This window comes from Pinus tabuliformis, chromosome 4_2, assembly GCF_031772625.1.
Source record: "Pinus tabuliformis cultivar Carrire ecotype Pingquan chromosome 4_2, CPIR1, whole genome shotgun sequence".
NCBI lineage: Eukaryota > Viridiplantae > Streptophyta > Pinopsida > Pinales > Pinaceae > Pinus > Pinus tabuliformis.
The window spans coordinates 1,099,742,108-1,099,764,834 of NC_142304.1; positions in this window are offsets into that span (position 1 = coordinate 1,099,742,108).

Here is a 22,727-nt window from a genome sequence, read left to right on the forward strand (position 1 = left end):
TGAAAAATAGAAGGTGCGACAACGGTTTTAACCAGACAGCATGAGACTCATGAACACTACAGAGTGTTTAAGATACGGAGATGCAATGGCATTAGGGTATATAGGCTAAAAACTTATAGGTTGGTAGGGTTCATATTGAGAGGCTATCAAAATGATGGTTTATTTGAGGGAGTGCCATGTTCAAGGGAACTTTTGCTGCCAAACCACACTTCAGGATACGGTTGTATTTCCACTTTTGCCGTCTGATTTTTAATGAGTCCAGATGGGTAGACTCATCAATATTTTCATGTTTAGAGAGTCTGAAAGGATCGCAAAAAGAACGACTCTTCGCCCTATATGATTAGTTTAATAAGTCCAGACAGGCAAACTCGTCGATTTTTTCATTTTTTAAGAGTTTAAAAAGTATCGTAAAAAGAATGACTCTATATCTTATCTGTGTATTTAAAGAGTCCAGATTAGACAACTCATTGATATTTTCATCTTTAGAATGTCTGAAAAGATCGTAAACAGAGAATCCATGGTGGTCCCTTTGTCATAGTTGTTAAACGGGTGCGACAAAAGGTTAATAGTATACCTGTATCGGTTACTTTTCTGTATTTAATCTACTGGACCCATATAAAGAGAAACCTTTTTCCAATAGATTTAGACCTCATTTTGTTACGAGTACGAGGCGGTGGACTAAAATTGTGCTTTTTCATGACACTTTAACGAGCTTAGTAACAAAAACTCGAGATTTTTCATTTTTTAACGAGCTTGAAAAAAGTACCTGAAATAATGCTCGAGTCATCTTTAGCATGTTTAATGTGCAGCAAGACACAGCTCGAGATTTTTTCAGTTTAAAGAGCAAGAAAAAAGTGCCTAAAAAGGATGCTCTGTTGGTCTTTTTCAGTTTATGAGTTGGAACAAGATAAAAAAAGAGGTGCTCAGAGCATTATTTGCATATATTTAACGAGTGCAAATGATGAAAAAATCAGGGAATTTTATATTGTTTAAAGAGCAATGAAATATCCCTAAAAGTGCTTTACGGGTTTGTGGTATATATATTTAACGAGCCCTACTACAAAAACTCAGAGGTGTTTGTATTTTTTAAAGAGAGATAAAATGTCTCCAAAAGTGCTCTATTTATTGTTGCATATATTTAACGAGCACAAGGACAAAAGCTTGGGGATGTTTATATTTTTTAAAGAGCAATAAAATATCCCTAATAGTGCTCTAAAAAATCTTGCATGTAACTTTTACCACTTTTCATTCCTGAAGTACTTTCATCAAAAGTAGTAAAAAACCAGCAATTCCTATTATATGTGTTCATGCATGATAAAAAAATCATGTAGAATGGACTATTTCCTCTTTAATGATTTAAAAAATCATGTCTCTCAAAGTTATATAAAGAAATGCTTGGAGCTTTCACATGTATCATTTTCACTATTTTGAAGTTTGTGAGAGCCAGTTGGAGCTAAAGAGGAGCAAATTTTTTGCAGACCATTGTAGGAGATCTGGGAAACCATTCGATGTGCCGTGAGTCCCAGGTGAGAGCTAAAACCTTGCTCTATGCTTTATTAAACCTTTTTTATCAGTTTTTTGGGTGGAAACTTCTATATCTGAGGTGCCCTAGAGCCATGTTTGTGCACTAACGCCCTTCAATAGGCTAGTAGGGAGCATTAAATGCTCTGTACGAGCCATTGGGAGGGGCGTTAAGGTAGTAGGGTGCATTTGGAACCCTCATGCATGGATTCCTTAAGTGATTTTGCCCCATTTTAACTTATTTGAGGGTTATTTTGTGCAAGTTTTGAGTTGAAATGACTCACCTATGGAGAGAACAGGCCCATGACAATGAGGAATTGCTAATGCAAAATGATCCAACTTGCATACTTGCATTGTGATATTTCGGTTTGTTGAAATATCCAAGACTAGAGCTGATGAAAGGACAAGAGGAGCTACTGAGATGGATCATACAACACTGGGATGAACACAAGCAAGTGTGCAGGATTGGAGACCAAGAGTTGGCCATTGACCGGGATGACATTTACTTTTTGACCAGTTTGTCGTGCCGTCGGGCACATGCAAACCTTACCGGTGGCAGGTCAAATCCACGATCTACTTCAGAGCTGGTAGATATCTACTACATCCTTGGGAGTGGACTAGTCAGTAACAGAGTCTCGATAGAGAGGATTCGATCGTGGTCTATGAGGGTAGTTTTATGGTTGATTGTGCATTTGGCAGGGTTGAAAAGTCCCCACGTAGCAACAAAGGCCCAAATGTTGCTTGCCATTGACTGTGTCTAGCCCCAGATGTTCAATTGGTGTGAAGCAGTGCTTCACCAGTTGAAGACAGAATTGACAGCATGCAAGACCTGTACCCAACACAGTTTAAGGTACGGTACTATCATAGTATCATTTATCCTTGAGAGGGTGCCTATCATGTGCCCACAAGTGGGCTTAGGTCCCTTTGATTCGAGGGAACCAAGGCAGGGTCGCTAGTCATCACTTGATCCTCGTATAGGAGGAGGACCACTCTGGAATTTCTTCGACGAAGACTTCTTCCAATGGCTTCGCAGCTAGATTGTGATTGTTGACGACTATGCCTATGAAGGCATGGACTTTACCGGCGACCCAGACTTGATGCTACCGCCCGGGACAAACTGGGGTCCTCAAGGTGAGAATAAGTTGTGATAGTACTTAAGTATTTTTGAACTTTTGAATGTATATGTAGTGTTTTTTAATTATGAGATGAAAACTGACATGAAACTTTTATGCTTAACACAGATGTGGCGCCAGTACGACCTACAGGCGAACCTCGCTATGTGCGATGAGGTGGCCAACTACCTGCTAGAGGGGGTGATGTTGATAATCTCCATGAGGTTTTGAGCAACCTAGATGGATTGACTATGGGTGTCCCTCCCCTTCCTATGAGGGAGATTCCTGCTCATATGTAGCGACACACTGTTGATGTACCTGAGCGGTTTCTGGTTCCTCTTCGGAGGGTAGCTAGAGTTGTTTCAACTTTTCTGGAGCAATAGGATCATTTTAGCAGGTGTTCTGGCGTAGCTATATGAGAGTTTATAGCTGGGCTTTGAGCCATTTTGTACTTAACTCATCCAAGTTTTGGAATATTTTTGATGTAAAAAACTGGATCTCCATCTATATATATATACAAATATTTTTTGGTATTTTTGGTGGTGTAAATGTGTTTAAAAAATGTTTTTTGTGACAAATTTTTAACTTTAGTAAATGTTTTTACTTCTCATGCATGCTATTATAACAAATGTGACAAATTCCAATCTAATACATAGTTAGCTAATGAATCAACGACAATATTTAATTCTCAAGGAACATGCTCATATGTGATTGTGTCAAATTGGCGTTCCAAGAGGCATACCCTTAGATAGTTACGTAACAAGGTTGGATTACGGATGTGATAATGATTGGTCAATTGCATAATGACTAGCTGGGAGTCTAACCTAACCACCAGATTGGAGATGCCCCTTGATGACGCTTCTATGAGAAGCGAAACGATGGACATGTACTCAACAATGTTGTTGGTGGTAGTACCAAGAAAGACCCCCCCCCCCCCCCCCCCCAAGAGCAAAATAGTTCTGACTCGGGTGTATAGATGACACAAGTAGCTGATGCAATGTGTTGTGTGTGATGACTAGCACCATCCACGTATCCTACATATGCTAGGGGCAACGAAAACATCCACATTGTGAACAGAATGCATGAGAGAAGTACTCCACTAAATAGCAAAACAATCCAATCACATCAAAAAAGGGATGCAAAACTTATGAATACATAAAATTACAAAGCATCTACCCAGCATGACACTAGGTAGTATACTTTTTCAAATAGAACCCGTATGTGGGCTCCTTGAGTGGGTTTTCATCCCAATCCTGTAGTTCATATGCCCTTGAGGGGAGGACTTTAGTCATGACATAGGGACCTAGCCAAATGGGTCGAAGCATGCATGCCTCCAAGAGATTATTTTTTGGATGATAGAGTGATACGAAGTCACCCTCTTGGAAAGAAGAAAACCTAACTGCTTGTGCAAATCTAGCTTGTACTCTCTCCTTGTGAGCTACGTGTGCTAAATCAGCAGCTCTATGGGTTTTATCTAGTTGTTTGAGGTATAGTAGGGGTTCTTCTTTGGCCATAGGGCTGGGCATGGGTTCAACGGCTATATCAAGGGAAGGAAGTGGCCACCCATTCCGTTTTGCCTCATCGTAAAGTTGGATCTCATATGTGACAAATGACAGGTTAAAGTCAGGCATTTCCTCTTGAGACCAAACAAATTCTTCATGGAATTCCTCATGTAGGTAGGTGGAGTTTGCAATTTCCTCGGGACTACAATCTGCGCTCATTTAGGTATCTTCCATGGTGCCTGTCGTGACTGAAATATCTATGGGCATTGACCTGGAAGTGTCGTCCATATTTTATTCCAACCCATAAGTTTGTATATTTATGTAGGGTGGGGAAATGATTTAGTTTATGTCAGATGACAATACTTGAAGAGGCATCATGTCTAAATCAGATGTCGGACCCCGAATATGCCATTCCTCCCAATGTTTCTCTCCAAACCTCATGATTTCTCTAACGGCTTCGTCTGTTGAGGGGAGTTGATCGCATGGATCTAAAGGAAGAGTGGTTATGGGAAGGGGGGTGGTACCGTTGGCGATATCCAGCTTGACCGGAGATGTGGATGTCGATTGAATGCCTTGGAAGGCTGATTCAGTTGATGATAATGGCATCTAGTCTCTGAATGTGTCAAGGTCTGAAGGTGCCATTGGGATCCAGGGATTGGTCACTTCATGAGGAATTAATGAAAGCATGTTGACCGATTGTGGAACCTGTGGTGACCGTAGAGGAAAACAACCCATTAGGGAGGAAGCCTTCAATAGACTGGTACCGATGTTGACAAAACTATCAGTTACACCTCCTATTACGGGTACGGAGCCACTTGGTAATGGTGATAATCAGAGGTGCAGAAAGACAATTGATCCACTGTTATAACCTTTCCATCCAAGGGAAATATGATGATACAAAAGACAATGGATATGATGGTCATCATGGCATATGTCCAACTGCGACCTAGCAACAGATTATAGTCGAGTTTTCGGTCTACGACTTCTACATCCACCGTTACTATTTTCCTAACCAAAGTGATGGGAAAACCAGCTAAGTATCCTTTTGGGACAAAGATGTGGCTGTCAAAAGCTTTAAGGGAGTTCAATGGTGGGGAGAGGGTTGGAGAACGCAAGGCGAGCCAACATGAAGCCGACATGACGCAGGTTGAAGCACCTTCGTCGATGACAGTTTGGTGTATACCTTTACCTTTCGAAGTGATATGCACCTGAAATGAAAGCTGGTGGGAAAGGGGAGGTTTACACTTGTCCATGTCGAAAATGGAAAGCATGGAATCCACAAGGTCAATACCCCTAATAGCCAAAAGCAAAGCTTTCCTTTGGTTTGGGCATGTATGTAATACTTCGAGCGCCGACATGGTCGACGGCGCTTGCGCCAAATCCTCTATGATATTGTAGTGTTGGGCGGCACATGTAGATGTGTTGTGTGTTGTGTGTCAAAGTGCCCCCTTGGGGGGTCGAATTACAAAGTCCTCAACTAGCCTTTCGATTCGCAAATCGTTGGGCGATGATGGGTTTTGACCTGCGGATGATTCTGCTACCGGAGCGACATGAGCTTCATATGATTTAGTGCTTGTGATTAGTTCTACCGTTTCAAATGTGTGAACGGTAGACTTCCTTCACCAGCTGAAGGTTGTTGCGAACCGTCACTGCCCCCTGACGTGGGTGGCGGTTGGTTGGCAACGAGGTGTTGTTGTTGTTGATTAGGAAAAGGATTTCTAAGGACCATAAGTGTCTTACCAAAATCTTTCTTGGTAAGGTAATCCGTGCATTCCTGAAGACGCAGACAATGCCAAGTTACATGATCTTCAAGACAGAGTTTGCACAAATAGTTGGTGCCTTTATCCTTCTCCGCATCACTAGGTGCAGCGGCCTTCTGTTTTGGGTTGGGCTGCTTAGATGGTTTCTCCTCAGAAGGAGCGGTCTTGTTCTTGATACTAGATTTCTGTGTAGACTGCACAGAGTTAATCGCAGTGGCAAGAAGAGTAGTCATTTTGGTAGAGGGGTCCACTGCCAACTTAGCAACGGACCCACTGAGTTGTTTTACAATGCCCGTGGAGGTTGCGCCGATGATCCCTTCGGCATGCGCTCCAGGGCGATGAGTGGTGGGGGGATTGGGGTTACTAGGAGCATAGGGGATAATTTCGTAGAGAGTGCCAGAATGTGAATAGATTAAATCCAAGTGCTAGGCATGACGTATGGATTGGTCCTCCGTGACCTCACCACCTAGAGTGACATCTCTAGCGATTTGCGGGAGCAATGACTTACAGAACCAGTCTGTTAAGAGAAAGTCAGGGATGGTAGCTTTAACTAACCTCCGCCTACGTCTCCATTCATGGATATGATTGGAGATGTGGGTGGTGGTATCTTGAAAAAATGAAGTAAGGAGCTCTGTCCCTGTCTCATAACGGATAGGTAACTAAAAGTTCTTTAGGAACTCCATCGCTAAAGCGTCAAAGGTATTCACCGACACACGTGGTAACTTAATATACCACTTTGCAGCATTTCCAGTGAGGGTGCGAGGAAATAGACGCAACCGAACACTTGCATCCACCATGGAGTTAGAAACACACCATAAATGGTAGGTGGTGACGTGAGTGCTCAGATCCTCCCCTCATTTTTCGTCGAACTTAGGAATATCCACCGATATTTTATGCAAGATCGGCGACCATTGTAGGTTATGGTAGATGGGGTCATTAGTCAACTTGTATAAGTTGGGGATATCCAAGGTTGCCAAAAAAGGGAAATTGGTGGGTGCCCTAGACTCGAACCATTGTGATGACAGATGACCTAAGCAGCTCTGCACTCCTCCCATCGTTTGGTTCCCCATGGTGTACATGGGCTGTGTGGTGTAGCAGTTGCTTTGTGATATGGTGTTGTAAAGTGAATTACCATGAGGATTTTGATACTGGGGTATGAAGTTGGCCCTAGTATAAGTGGTGCCCCCTTGACTCATTTGAGTGTGTGAGTAGGGTGCCCCCATGGATTGGGTGGGGATCCCTTGTAGATTCCTAACCGACACTGAACTAACCATATGGCTTTGATTGATAGAGGGAAATCTCATGTCAATCAACGACTGTTCGTGCATGCCTGAGAACGTCGGGGAAACTGTGACATTCCCTGCCGCCATGTGCATATTGGGAACTGCCCCAGATATCTGAATCTGGGGGTTAGAACCATACATTGGTGGGCGACCTTGGTTTTGGTAAACTGGAACCGTGCCCATAGTGCCACATTGAGTGTTATATGGAGCACTATATGTGGTAGTAGTCAAAGGTATGCTTTGGTGCACCATAGGAGTGGAACCTGGCATCTGCTGGGTTCCGCTGATAGAGGGTGTGATGTGAGTTTCAGTAACTAGGACAAACGGGATTTCAGAGTTCCACATTGCCAGTTTTGTGATGATTGTCAACTAGTGTTGTGGTAGAGGACTCACAGTGTCTCTATAATTCCACAACCCTTGAGGCGCTGACTGAATAGATGGGAGAGTTCCTCCTAGTGAAGACTGAAGTACTAGTATGACAGGATCAATAACGGGATCTGACAAATTTATAAGCAGAGTGTTAAAATGAGGAAGAAATCCTTTCGTGAAGAAATCCTCCGACAAATCAGAATCTTCGGTTGTCCAGAGCGATCCCGTGTGCGATTTAGGAGACTAATTCCTCAAAGATGAGGAATCCGAGTCAGTGGATCTTGGCAAATCCTCCACGGTGAGTGGAGGAAGTCCTAACAACCGTCTGGATTGATGATGAGGGCCGGATGTAGTCACAATGATTGGTAAATTTTATCAGATAAATTTTAAGGTGATATTCTTTAAGTCTAAAAAAAGATAGCACTCAGGTACCTAAAAAGAAAAAATACACTAAAAATGACAATCAACACAAAGTGAAATTACCTTTTCTGATAAACACTGACTACTGGAGATGAAACCCAGTCTCTCAATCAGTAACAGAGAAGGATGGCCAAATGTACGGTTAAAGTTACTTTTGAGCTTCACTCGAACCTTAGATTAAGGGGCCAAGTACTCTCGTGAAGACGAGCACCCTCCCAAAAAATGAAGACAAAGTAGGTCCATCTGTTTGAGGTACCAGGACAGCCCGTCCCAGTCACCTTAGGTAAGTACCTAGAAGTATTGGCCACTAGAGATACCTCAAATCACAGACATTACCATAAGGGACATAGTCGTAGACAGCACGCTGTGTGGGCAGGATACCTTAGTCCCCGACTCAGTTCCGAAATCCCCGAAGGGACCCCCGTTACACAGAATGCCTAAAGGAGTTGTAAAAGAAGGTGGTCTACCTTCGAATACATTCCGATGTTGTCTCGTATTTAGCTCCGTTGTGAGTGGAGTGGTCCCGGTAATATGAGTGCAGAAGGATTTTTCACTCTTTAACGACACTAGTTTGATTTTCAACCTTGGGTAGTTGACTTACTCTCTTATCCCAAGGTTCTAATATATCTAATGTTGGTTTGCTCTAACAAAGAGTATCTAATTTATTTTAGTGTAAATTTTAATGTACTATTTTATTTGTCTTCGGAGGGGGTGTTGACGTATGAATATGATGAGACTCTCGACTCGATAAACCATGCAACACAATGCTTTGAAAGAATTTTTCAATTTCTTATGCAAACAAGTCTTATTCTACACATGTATTATTTCACATATTCATGTATTCGCCAATGCATCTAAAGTCATTCAACACTTTGCATAACTGAAAGTTCCTTTTCTCAATATTCTCTAACAACTATCAAACCAAAACAAAGCAGACTACAACTAATTTGATGGAAGGAGATGTACAGTTTATTAGCGATTCTTTCAATAAAAATTTCTTTTATGAGAGAAAAACTAAAGCATTTTCTTAAAAAATAAATTTTAAGACACCAAATTTGTTAGCATGATACTGTTGCAGATCTTGATTCAGCACTTAGGACAAGTTCCCCCCCCCCTTTTGGTCCAAAAAATCTCTTGAAAAACTAGGAAATGGGTTACTAATGCTCTGTCTGTGTGTAAACAGAGCTTTAGTTTGGCCACTAACGCACCCTGTGCACAACCAAAGAGCTTTATAAAGCTCTGTGTAGACCAGAAACCTGCGCTAGTGAGGGAAAGAGCTCAAAAATTTGGCTTTTGGGATCAGTTTCTGAAGAGAAAGAAACTTTGCAGGATGCAACAAGCTAGATGGTGGATCAAAGAAGGATATGAAGAAGCGGGAAGCTCATAGAAGAGAGAAGAGATCCGAGAGGAGTTCGGATAATTGAGAACTAAAGTATAGTCCCCAGTGGAGTCACCACTTCTGCTATGGGGTAAAATGCATGGGATGAAAACTACCCTCGAAAGTCTTCCCGGGACTTCCGACAGACCATAAGGTTATCTGCAAAAGGTACCTATTACACAAATGTTCATCTATCTGACATATATTGACAGGATCTGGAGAAAGGATCACCTTTGTTTCTTTCTAGATTCGCTTGGGGATCTCCGTGCAGTAAGAAGAACTCCTCTTGACCGGCTCCAAGACGATTCCTGCACAAAATAACGAATCAAACCAATCACAACATATACTTCTGAAAATTAATGAAAGAATCCGTAACAAACGTGTATAAATGTGTAACTTATCTACTCAACACAACAAGCATCAGAATGAACAAATAAATGCACAATGTCACCGACATTTTGAGTAGTGGAGCACAACTGTAGTCCTATATTCAGAAGAATGATTACAACAACCCCGTTGCATCAGCCTTCCTTATCCCTTCTTCCTCTCTCTCTCTCCTTCTTTCAGCTAGCTCCAAGAATATGACAATATCACAATACCATCATGTACTATCCTTCTAAATGCTCTGGCCCTTGTGCAATGGCTCTCTCATTTCTTAAATAGCAATTGATTTAGGGCTACCCAACTCCACCTGTAGTTCATTTGGGTAGAAACCATGAACCTGCCTCATTTACCAGCTTTTTCCCATTTGCCTTTATTTCCAGAATAGAATTTCTCCAAATATCTTGATTTTTGGAGATTCCTTGCTTTTCTTGCCCAAATTTAGGGAAATAATATCTATATATTTAATGGCAGATTCGTTGGCATAACCACTTGAGCATCACTAAAGTTCACTAACGCTCCCCCTGGTCTAACAACAAGAGTTAGCAAGTTGGCTAACGCTCCTTTATGCTTGTAAACAAGCTTTATAAAGCAAGTTGTCAGTGTACAGAGAGCGTTAGTGTGGATTCTGGGCCTGCAATTATGGTCATTCTTTCAGTCATCCTGTCCTTCTCCTCTGAGTTGATTAGGAGGTCAATTTGTCCTATAAAAAGTTGCATTCAGAAAACAGTGCACAATAAGTGTTCACAAAGGTTTCCCTGATGTCCATAACCACTTCAAGCCTAGGAACTGCTGATGGGCATAGGTTGCATCTAAGATATAAGCGTACATGTATGTTTATGCTTGCTAACCTTTGGGCGGCTTCCGAGCTCGTGCTACCTGTTCCTTTAGCCTGTGATCCAACATGTCAGACCAGCTGCATGATTTGCCTTAACTGGCCAATTGGTCCAACGCGATCACCCAACTCTACCGGAAGGTCTTCATGCTCTCTTGGACGTACAAGCGACATGAAAAGATGACCAAGTATTGATATTCCTTCTGCAGTATCTTCATCTTGTAAATCTAGTTGGGTGTCGTCCTGAATTTGGTTGGCTCCTTCACCCAGTTCTTCAAGATATTCATGGAGTTAGCATTGCTGTTGGGTGCGCTGAAGGGTGTGTCCATGGTGATCACTAATTTTGGCAAGTGGTACATCTGCTAATAGTCTTGCGCCCCGAAGGTAGCAATCTCTGTCTCGTTGACACTGCTCAATACCATCGTCTCAGGATCAACGTGCGAGATGATCCAAAGTACCATGTTTGTGCATGGGAACGCAAGATATCTGCATTAAATCTGGTAGAAGCCAGACTTGTGAATGCTCACATAGAATTTGCAGTATTCAATATGCTCCTCAAATGTGCCTAATAATGCATTGTTGACCTCTTTCCGTTTCATCTTGATGTATTTGTCTATGATCATCTTGGTGTCTTTGTAAATAGGAAAACTTGTAGACACTCCCTCAACCGCTTCTCCAGTTGTGCTTCCATTGGTGTCCTTTGACCTTGATCTCTTAGAGGCCATTGATCTTGAACTTCTGAGAGATGGATGAAAACTTGCTATATCTCGAGACATGGTGACATGAATGGCAAGAAATCTGTTAGTTAAAAATCAAAGAAAACTTGAGGACTGACAAGCAACATACCCAGGAGACTGCTGGAAAGGATTGGAAATTTTCACTGGGAGGCCGGGAGACTGACTGCCATAACTGCAAAAAAAGTAGTTTGGAATATTGGGAGGCTGGTTGACTGCTAGAATTGCACAATGTGCAATCCAAACTAGCCTACTGCGTGTTGAGATTGTGCAATGCACAATTTCAGCTAACAAGTCATGAAGGCCCAGGGACTGGATTACACAATTTTCTAGGCCATCAGAAACTGCCTCTCAGAATTGCGCAAGGCAATATTGGAGGACACTATCTGACCAGATTTTTGTATTTTATGTGAGGAAGGTAGAACCTTCCCTATTAGAATTGCGCAATGCTGTCCGGGCAAGGCAGACTTCGGGCCAAGGTTGCCCAGACCCTACTGATGGGAAATTAAAAGCATATGAAGAGATGAATGCATGGCTATATTGAGTGTAAGCAGGAGTCAATGATCATGCATTCAAACAATGAATGTAAGATTCAAAAAATTTAACAACATGCATGTGTGTGAAACGAGTCGCCAAATCAGCGACCGTTCATGCAAAACCGTGTCATGCATGCGACAATAGTGAGATGCAAACAAAAACTGAAATGGTGCTTGTACAAGCTAACATGCATGCAAATGACAGCAATCATTCACAAAAATTAAGAAGACAACACTCACACAAGCCAAACACAAAAAGCGACATAAATGCTGCAAAAGACAAGTAAAGAGGACTTACTCGGAAATAGTTGAGCTGGATGTACCGAAGACTCTTGGATGTGCTGTGGGATGTTAGAGCTCCAAGATCGATGTGAAGAATGAGCTTTGAAGTGTCAAATAAATAATTTTTAGGCTCATGACGCGCATGCCACAAATCTAGGAAAAAGCGACACTTGGAGGAAAGTTTCTAAAATGATCTTTGCATGTAACCTCCAACTGCTAAAAAAAGATCCCTAAAATCTAGGGATGCTTTTTACATGTAGATTTTTTCTATTTCCAGAAAAAATAGCTAATGCATGCAAGTCAAGTTACTAGGCCTCGGGTGGAACTAGTCAACCTAAAGGCACATGCAACAACCAGCTTGATTGAGGGAGAATTTTGTGCAATTTCTGGCAGGAGTTGGGCTGCCTGTCCAGAGGGATTGCACAATTTTTGAGGAGGAGCAGGTGACCACTACCCAGAATTGTGCAATTTCTAGGCTGAGCTGCAGTGTTGGGCCAGGTTGCGCAATTTTCTTGAGGAAGGTTGTTTGACTGCATTGCGCAATTTCTAGGCCCAGTAGGCTGCCAAACATATTTGCACAATTTTTGGAGGGAGGGTTGGTTCCCCTCTAGAATTATGCAATTTTATGAGGGAGCTTCTTAGCCAGCAGCTAGCCTAAGTCTGGAATGGCAGCCTATGAGGGGAGTGAAAAAAACCATCATGCACAGGCTGGCAAGCTTTTGAAAAACCAATGAAGCCTATGTACTTGATAGTGCAAGACATGTTGCTAGCATGGTTGGTAGGGAGGCTCCAAAATGAATCTAAGCGACAATTTTGGAGGGTGGTTGTAGTCGCTACAACACTTGGCGACACACTGGTAGAAATCTTGCTCTCTAAATGGACCTTTTTCATGAAAATCAAGTCTAACACCTCCGGAAGTATTGTTCAATTCTCAGTTCGTCTTAGTTTCCACACTTGCTTGATTGTACGATATATCATCTTCCAAGCTCTTGGTCAGCCAACACACATTCCAAGTCAAGCCAACACAGTTTTTTTGATTAGGGTGAGGGGTATATTGGTGCACAAGATTTATGGTCGTTGTAGTTTTAGTTTCATCTTTGGTGTTGCTCTGTTGCCAACAGGCATGGATAGTACCCTGACGGAGTCATGCAGGAACATAAGAATTGCTCCGCTACCAGTGAGCATAGTTAGTACCCCGACAAAGTTACTTTCATCACCTCTTAGTGCAGGAAGCCTTTATCTTCTTTCTCCTTATTCATTTTTCATTTTTTTCAAAAATTTTCCATTTTTCATTTTTCGTAATTATGCATAGCACTTATTCATTTCAGAGGTGGAAGAGGGATCTCGAATTATTGAGAGAAGAAGAGGTTTTTCCTTCAGAGAAGTAGTTTATATATACCTCTAACGTGCTTGTTAAGGTTTCCCCCCTCACCTTACTCCACTTGACTGAGCTAAAGAGTATTAACCCAAAAACAACCAGCTAGAGTATGTGATACTAGTTAGCGTGCAAGCATTGTGTTTTCACCGAGGTTCTCTTCGAACAATACGTATTTTCCACCAACATTTCATAGAATGAAGATAACAAGTTATTCATATAGAGGCACGATGACATATAACCAAGTATTGATAACTGCACAAGTCCTCTTGTACTTTACCCAGCTTGTTTCAAGAGTCGCACATGGTTTCATGCGAAACTAACCTACGAATGTAAGGAAGTGAACAAACACAAAAAAATAAGAAGCAAAAGTAAATGCACAAGAAAAGAGAGTAAGCAAACAAGCGAGCAAGAAAACAACCATGCGAAGTAAGAAGCAAACATGCATGCAAGCAAACAAACCAAAAGAAAACACTACTCCTACTCCTAAGCTAATGATGCTTGGGTCTACTCACGTGAAGTGATACATCCAATGCAGCCACTAGCGCATTGGTCGACCCATTTTGGTGAAGGCATGGTTCACGAACAACACAGTTGTGTGAACCACCAAACAAGAAAGATATAACAATGAATACAAAAACACTATGAGTTTAATTGTGTCCACAAAACATGAGTGAAAGTGCATGACATGTGATCCGTAGACTTGCCATGATGTTGTGTGACACTGCATGCAGCTGTTAAGCATATGCATACTCTTGAATGTGACATGCAAGCAAACGAAAGAAACAAAGACAACTTGTGTCGTGCACGTGTGCTTGCTATGTAGGATTCCTCCAATGCATGAGCAATGGGGTCATGTAGTTCGACTGGAGGAAGCGTAATCTGTGTGAGATTTATCTTCAATGAATACATATGAGTGACGAGGAGCCTTGAGTGATTCAACAATTTCCTAATCAGAAGTGAAACCAACCTCAGGACAACGAGGGCTAAACACAACCATCAGCTCAGGCTGAAGTGCCTCGATAGTCTATGGGGTTTTGACTTCATCGATAGATAGATCATCATAAATAGGTGGCTGGGAAAATCAACTGCGATAGAATCATCATCATGATTGAATACAAGGGTGACTAGATTATGACAACTATGATCAACAAAATCAATGATTTCATCGGAATCCTCATGATTTGATGAATCAAATAGAGGGGTAGATGAGAAGTGGAAAAATTCACCCTCTGTGTTTTCGAAAAAGGTAGATGAAAAATCAAGTGGATTTTCAACGAATAATTTGTCCTCTCCAGTGTTAGATAATGTACTAACGTCCATTGTGTTCTTAAAATGATAAAAAATGTGTGCATCCGTAGATGGAGATACACATGTGAAACCAAGGATGGAAGAATTACTAAAGATGTCCGGAAAACACAAAGGAGGCTCAGACAGAAGGGTGTCATCCTTGTTCACAACAAGCGTAGAGTTCAAAATGGAAGAACACAAGATAGTGCAATCTAGAGGATCAATGAAATAAGAAGATGGAGGTTGAGGTAAAATAGGCATGTGACAACCCATGGGATTCACAACCAAATTGGTGTAAAAATTGAGAGAAGTGATGTTGGGAGGATGTGACAATTGAATAAACGTGTGTGCATGCTCTCCCACATCACTCTGTAGTGGTGGAGTTGTTTGATGAGGGGATGACTGCTGGGTTGTGTTATATTCTTTCCACGACTAGCCCACGTAGTTAATCGGGGGGTTAGAAGGGGGGCGGAGCCCCCCCTCGTTGCGCCAATTTTGTAGCGGGGGGTGGGTCACAGGAGGTTTGAGGGGTGTAGGTAACCCCATTCTATGGGGTCCGGGGGAGCATCCCAGAAAATTTTGTTCTTGGACCCTATATTACGTTGGGCGGACCTACCTATGGTTTTGTGCATGATTTTTCGCACATGGTCTTGGACACGATGGTTTTCGGTCCATGGTTTTGGACGCGATGGTTTTTGTTCGATGGTAATGGATGCTTCGACATGTATAAATATATATTGTAACATTGAAAGGAACATAATGAAAAATCAAGTTGGTAATCCTGGTTTTGGGATCCAAGGGAAAATCTCTGTGTATATGTGTTTTATGTGTTATGCTCTTGCATTGTTTATTTTATGTGTTCTATAATTCATATGCAGGTAAATTATGTACGGGGTTAAAACCTACATTTGGTATCAGAGCTGTTTTGGCTTCAAGGGGACGCCTTTGTTGCTAAGGGGGTTTGCTCATGCCTGTGGTAGACCCTGTTCAGTGGGAAATCTGTGAGATCGATTCTGGTGGTGAAAGAAGATGGCGAGAAGTGGAAAGATAGAGATCAAGAAATTTAATGGTTAGAGTTTTGAGTTGTGGAAACTCAAGATGGAGGATCTGTTGGTGGATAAAGATCAGTGGATTGTGATAGATCCGAGTACTAAACCAATGGGAGTGTCCAATGAAGAATGGAAGAAGTTGGATCAGAAGGCAAAAAGCACAATATGATTGTGTGTCTCAGATTCAGTATTGCTAAATGTATCAAGGGAAGCTACGACGAAGGCTTTGTGGGACAAGTTAGGGACTTTGTACCAATCTAAGTCTCTAGTGAACAAACTGTTCCTGCGGAAAAAGTTGTATAACCTAAGGATGAAAAATGGAGACTCAGTGATAGAGCATCTAAATGCATTTAATAGTGTGGTAACTCAGTTATTATCTATTGATATTAAAATTTCATATGAAGATAAGTGCATCAATTTATTTTGTTCTCTACCAAATTCGTGGGATAGTATATTTATTGCAATAGTTAGCAATACAACTGCCTTGCAATTTGATGAAATAGTCTCATCCTTTCTGATGGAGGAGATGAGACCAAAAAATATGGAGAGCCAGAATGGAGATGCCTTGTCTGTACAAGGATCATCACAGAACAAAAACAAAAATAAGTCATCGAGTGGGAGATATAAATCTAGTAGGGAGATCTAAATCTCCAGGAAAACCTGTAAAGGTGGTGTGCTGGAAATGCGGAAAGGAAGGGCACTACGAAAGGGACTGTAAATATAAAGCTCTTGATAAAGGAAATGGATATGATGACGCTCCTTCTGCAGAGGCGAAAACCACCACAGATGAAGGTGGGGATGTGTACTTGGCTTCTTCAAGTACACATGTAGATCATGAGGCATGGTTGATTGACTTAGGTGCATCCTTTCACTTCACTCCCCATAGAGAGTGGTTCTGTGAGTATGAGAAATATGATGGTGGTGATATCTTCTGGGGGGATGGCAGGAAGGCTAGAATCGTTGATCATGGGAAAGTAAAGTTGAAGCTTCAAGGTGGAAGGGTTAGAACACATTCGGGTGTTCTGCATATTCCTGCATTAGCCAGAAATCTGATTTCTGTAAGAAAGTTGGATGATGCAGGTGTAAAAACAGTGTTCGAGAAGGATACCTACAAGAGGGTTCACGAGGCACTAGTATTGATGCGGGGAGTTCGAATTGGAACTTTGTAAAGCTACAAGGTAGCACTGTTGTTGATGGGTGCAACAGTTCAGTGGTTCTTGAAAGTGGAGAAGAAAATCTAGTGGTCTCTAGAGAGAAGACCATGCTATGGCATCAAAGGCTTGGACATGTTGGAGAGAAGGGATTTCAAATACTTCATGGTAAACGTATGGTAGAAGGTATGATTACTATCTCTCTATGATGGGTTGTGTTATATTCTTTCCATGTAGTTAACAAGGGGTTTGAAGGGCACCCGTAGCCCCACTTTATGGGGTCTAGGGCAGCACCCCAGAAAATTTTGGTTTTGGACCCTATGTTAGGTTGGGCGGACCCACCTATGGTTTTGTGCATGATTTTTCCACATGTTTTTTGGATGCGATGGTTTCTTGGTCCATGGTATTAGACGCAATGGTTTTTGGTCCATGGTATTGGACGTGATGGTTTTCGGTCCATGGTATTAGATGCTTCGGCATGTATAAATATGTATTGTAACATTGAAAGGAACATAATGAAAAATCAAGCTGGTAGTCTTGGTTTTGGGATCTACTGGGAAAATCTCTATGTATATGTGTTTTATGTGTTATGCTCTCACATTGTTTATTTTCTATGTTTTAGAATTTGTATGCAGGTAATTTCTGTACGGGGTTAAAACCTACATTTGGTATCAGAGCAGTTTTGGCTTCAAGGAATGCCTTTGTTGCTGAGGGGTTTCGCTCGGGCTTGTGGTAGACCCTGTTTAGTGGGAGATCTACGAGATCGATTCTGGTGGTGAAAGAAGATGGCGAGTAGTGGAAAGATAGAGATTGAGAAATTTAATGGTCAGAGTTTTGAGTTGTGAAAACTCAAGATGGAGGATCTGTTGGTGGATAAAGACCAGTGGATCGTGGTAGATCCAGGTACTAAACCAACGAGAGTGTCCGATGAAAAATGGAAGAATTTGGATCGGAAGGAAAAGAGCATAATACGATTGTGTGTCTCAGATTCAGTGTTATGAAACCAGCTCAAGAAAATATAGAAAAGATAGATCAACGCCTTAGAATTCAGCTTCTTCGAGGGGGAAACCTCCTTTACATTACATAAATGAGAAATTCTTGGATGATACAAATGAAAAGACCTCCTTTCTATATATAGGAGTCTAAGGGGTCATAACATAATCAAAGCCGACATAACAATAATAATGTAAGGGCACAATAATAACAATAATGGGCTTTTATGGGGCACAATAGTAACAATATGGGCACTACATGGGTACATCAATATAATAAGTGGGTTGTACTAATAACAATAAGGGGTTACACTAGTAGTATAGGGGCCTAACATGCCTCTCTCCTTCAAAAAGTGTTGTCCTCAACGCTTGAGTAGTTCTTGATGCTTCTGTATAAAATTCTTGTCCTCCCATGTGGAATCTTCAGCGGGTAAGTTCTTCCACTTGATGAGATACTCTGAAATTGATTGATTTCGTAGCTGTCGGGTTCTTGTTTCGGTGACTGGTCCAAGTTCCAATATGATTTTTCCTTCCTTTTCAATATCTGGCAATATTGTTTGAATTGGGAACTTTTGCAACTTTTGAATAAGTGGCCATACTTCTTTGTCCTTCTTCCATTCATACCTTACTTCGTTTATCCAATCTGGTTGGATAATAGAAATAGCACAAAACAATGCTTCCACATCCTCATCCTTGAAGAGTCTTCCCATTCGGTAAGGTCGCCATTTTTTAAGTGCATGTAGTATTGCCAACATTTCCTTCTCATAAGTAGCTTTCTTTAGATGTAGCAGTAAAAATACCCAATTGCCTACATCAAAACATTTTTCACTATGATGTTGATCTACCTGTTGTTTCATTTGATTTTGCACCGAAGTGGCGTTATCCTTTAAAAGTTGGAGAACTTGTTGTTGATGCTCAATGTGATCTTTCACTGCTTGAACCTTTTTCTTCTTGATATGTCCTTCTATCTTTATAGTTTGAGGAGTGGTAATTTCTTCCAATCCTTTACAAGATATGGTCGGATTCATTTCTTGACGCTCGATGTGATCTTTCACTTCTTGAACATTTTTCTTCTTGATATGTCCTTCTATCTTGACAGTTTGAGGAGTGGTAATTCCGACCAGTGAATTACAAGATATGGCTGGATTCATTTCTTATTTATTGATGTGATCTTTCACTTCTTGCACCTTTTTCTTCTTGATATGTCCTTCTATCTTGAGAGTTTGAGGAGTGGTCATTATTGCCAATAGTTTACAAGATATGTTCTAATCCATTTCTTCTTTATCTGGGGTCGGATCCTGGCATATATCCTCTTCTTTTGATGTTTCTTGATCCTTTTCTTCCTCCTCTTCATACTCTATGTAAAATAATTTCTTCTCAGCACACTTATGACCTTTAGTGCATTTGTTATCACAATTGTAACAAAGCCCTTTTTCTCTTTTTTCTTCCAATTGTTGTGATGTAACCCTTGTAGGTTGTGGAAGGCTAGGAGAAACAACACGTCCATCTTTAAAGTTGTGAGGGGTAGACTTCCTTGTTTCCATAATTTTAATTTCAAATATGTCACAAAGCCCTTTTACTCTTTCCAATTGTTGTGGTGTTGCTCTAAAGAAGGTGTTGCTCTTTGTATCCTCATAATGTGTTATCATTTCCTCCGTGAGAATTGACCACGTAACAAGTTTTTTACGAGAACAAAGCCCTTTATACCATAAAAATTGATCTGGTTCTAAATATGAAGATGCAATACATACCTTTTGTAATATCGGTACACCATGTAGATCAAAATATTGCTCCATCTGAAGTATCCAATTTACCGGATCCTTGCCATCAAACTTCCTCATCTTGCTTTTTCTTGATTTTAGGACCTCAATATTGAAACAACTATAACTCTGTACTTGTGGATATTTAAGTTCTGAAATTGCTACCTGTAGTAGCCCTCTGTGTCCTCTTTCCAATGCCACCAGTCTGATCCAAATTGGATTCTCCAAAAAAGAGTTATGCACAATCTCCCAAGATGACCTGATTATATACCTTTCCAGAAGAGTGAAATTGTATGAAGTGCCATGTGTCAATTTTTTACCTTTGGATCTGAAACATGCATACAAGGAACTACATCCCGTCCTCTTTTTGTACCTTCTTACAAAATTTCAATCTGATACCCAGAGAGAAAGTTATGACGATTATCCCCATGTCACCTGTTTTGAATGTAATTCAGGAGTCTACAAAAATACCAAATTCCTCAAATCATATCTCTGCAAATATCGAACGAAAAGCTCTAAAATTTGGACCCAAGGTTTAGCGCGATTTCTTCTCAAATGGGTTTTTTTTTGTGACTTCTAATACATTGTAGAAAAAAAGTTATAACGAAAATTCCACGATGACCTGTTTGGAGCACCGAAACCCTAGAATCCAAAGCTCTGATACCAAATGTTATGAAACCAGCTCAAGAAAAGATAGAAAAGATAGATCAACGCCTTAGAATTCAGCCTCTTCGAGGGGGCAACCTCCTTTACATTACATAAATGAGCAATTCTTGGATGATACAAATGAAAAGACCTCCTTTCTATATATAGGAGTCTAAGGGGTCATAACATAATCAGAGCCAACATAACAATAATAATGTAAGGGCACAATAATAACAATAGTGGGCTTTTATGGGGCACATTAGTAATAATATGGGCACTACATGGGTACATCAATATAATAAGTGGGTTGTACTAATAACAATAAGGGGTTACACTAGTAGTATAGGGGCCTAACATTTAGTATTTCTGAATGACATAGCATTTGAATGCATTTAATACCGTGGTAAGTTAGTTAGCATCTGTTGATATTAAAATTTCAGATGAAGATAAGTGCATCAGTTTGTTGTGTTCTCTACCAAATTCGTGGGATAGTCTAGTTATTGCAATAGGTAGCAATGTAATTGCCTTGCATTTTGATGAAATAGTCTCATCCTTGCTAATGAAAGAGATCAGATGGAAAAATATGGAGAGCCAAAATGGTGATTCCTTGTCTATACGAGGGTGGACCCAGAACAGAAAAAAAATATAAGTCATCAAGTGGGAGATCTAAATCTAAAGGGAGATCTAAATCTCCAGGAAAACCTGTAAAGGTGGTGTGCTGGAAATGTGGAAAGGAAGGGCACTACAAAAGGGACTGTAAATCTCAAGCTCCTGACAAAGGAAAGGGATCTGATGAGGCTCCTTTTGCAGAGGTGAAAACCACCTCAGATGAAGGTGGGGATGTGTACTTGGCTTCTTCAAGTACACATGTAGATCATGAGGCATGGTTGATTGACTCAAGTGCATCCTTTCACTTCACTCCCCATAGAGAGTGGTTCTGCGAGTATGAGAAATATGATGGTGGTGCTGTCTTCTTGGGGTATGTCAGGAAGGCTAGAATCATTGGTCGCAAAAAAGTAAAGTTGAAGCTGCAAGGTGGACGGGTTAGAACACTTCTAGGTGTTCTACATATTCTTGCATTGGCCAGAAATCTGATTTCTATAAGCAATATGGATGATGCAGGTGTAAAAACAATGTTCGAGAAGGATACCTGCAAGATGGTTTGGAGAGCATTGGTATTGATGGGGGGAGTTCGGATTGGAACTTTGTACAAGATGCAAGGTAGCACTATTATTGATGGGTGCAATAGTTTTGTGGTTCCTGAAAGTGGAGCAGAAAATCTAGTGGTCTCTGGAGAGAAGACCATTCTGTGGCATCAAAGGCTTGGACATATTGGAGAAAAGGGCCTTCGGATACTTCATGGTAAAGGTATGGTAGAAGGTATGAGTAATAGCTCTCTAGATTTTGATTTCTGTGAAAATTGTGTATATGGGAAGCAGAATCGGGTGAGTTTCCCCTCTGGTAGTAAGAGGGAAAAACAAATATTAGAACTTGTGCATAGTGATGTGTTTGGACCTGTGAAGGTTCGATCACTAGGTAAGTTTGTGTACTATGTATAATTTATAGATTAATTCTCAAGGAATACATGGATATATTTCCTTAATAAGAAATGTGAAGTCTTTGACAGGTTTAAAGAATTTAAGGCTCTGGTGGAAAACCAGATAGAGAAGAAGATAAAGGTGTTGAAGACAGATAACGATGGAGAGTTTTGCAGTAAGGAATTTAAAGAATTTTGTAAGAAGTGTGGTATAGCATGACAGAAGACTACTCCATATACACCTAAGAAAAATGGAGTTGCAGAAATAATGAACAAGACGTTGATGGAAAGGGCAAGAAGCATGCTCAGTGGTGCCAGGTTAGGACAGGAATTCTAGGCAGAGGCAGTGGAGACTGCATGTTACCTGGTCAACAGGTCACCTTCATCAACGTTGGAGGATAAGACTCCACAAGAGGTATGGACTGGTAAGAAACCCTCTCTTTCACATCTAAGGGTATTTGGATGTGATGCATATGTACATGTTCCAAAGGAGAAACAAACCAAGTTGGATAGTAAATCTGAAAAGTGCATCTTTATTGGGTATAAGGATGGTTTAAAGGGTTATAAGCTTTGGAACCCAGTAACAAGAAAGGTTGTGTATAGCCGAGATGTGGTGTTCAGAGAGGTGAAAGATGTTATTAAACATGAAGTCCAACCAAAGGAACCTAAGAAGATAGAGTTTGAGCTAAAGGAGGAAGAATTAGACTCTACAACAGAAGAGGAATCAGAAGATGAAGAGCCACAAACTCCGGTTGTGAGAAGACCAGTTCGAGAAAGAAGGCAGCCAGAGAGGTATAGTCCATCTGCTTTCTGTT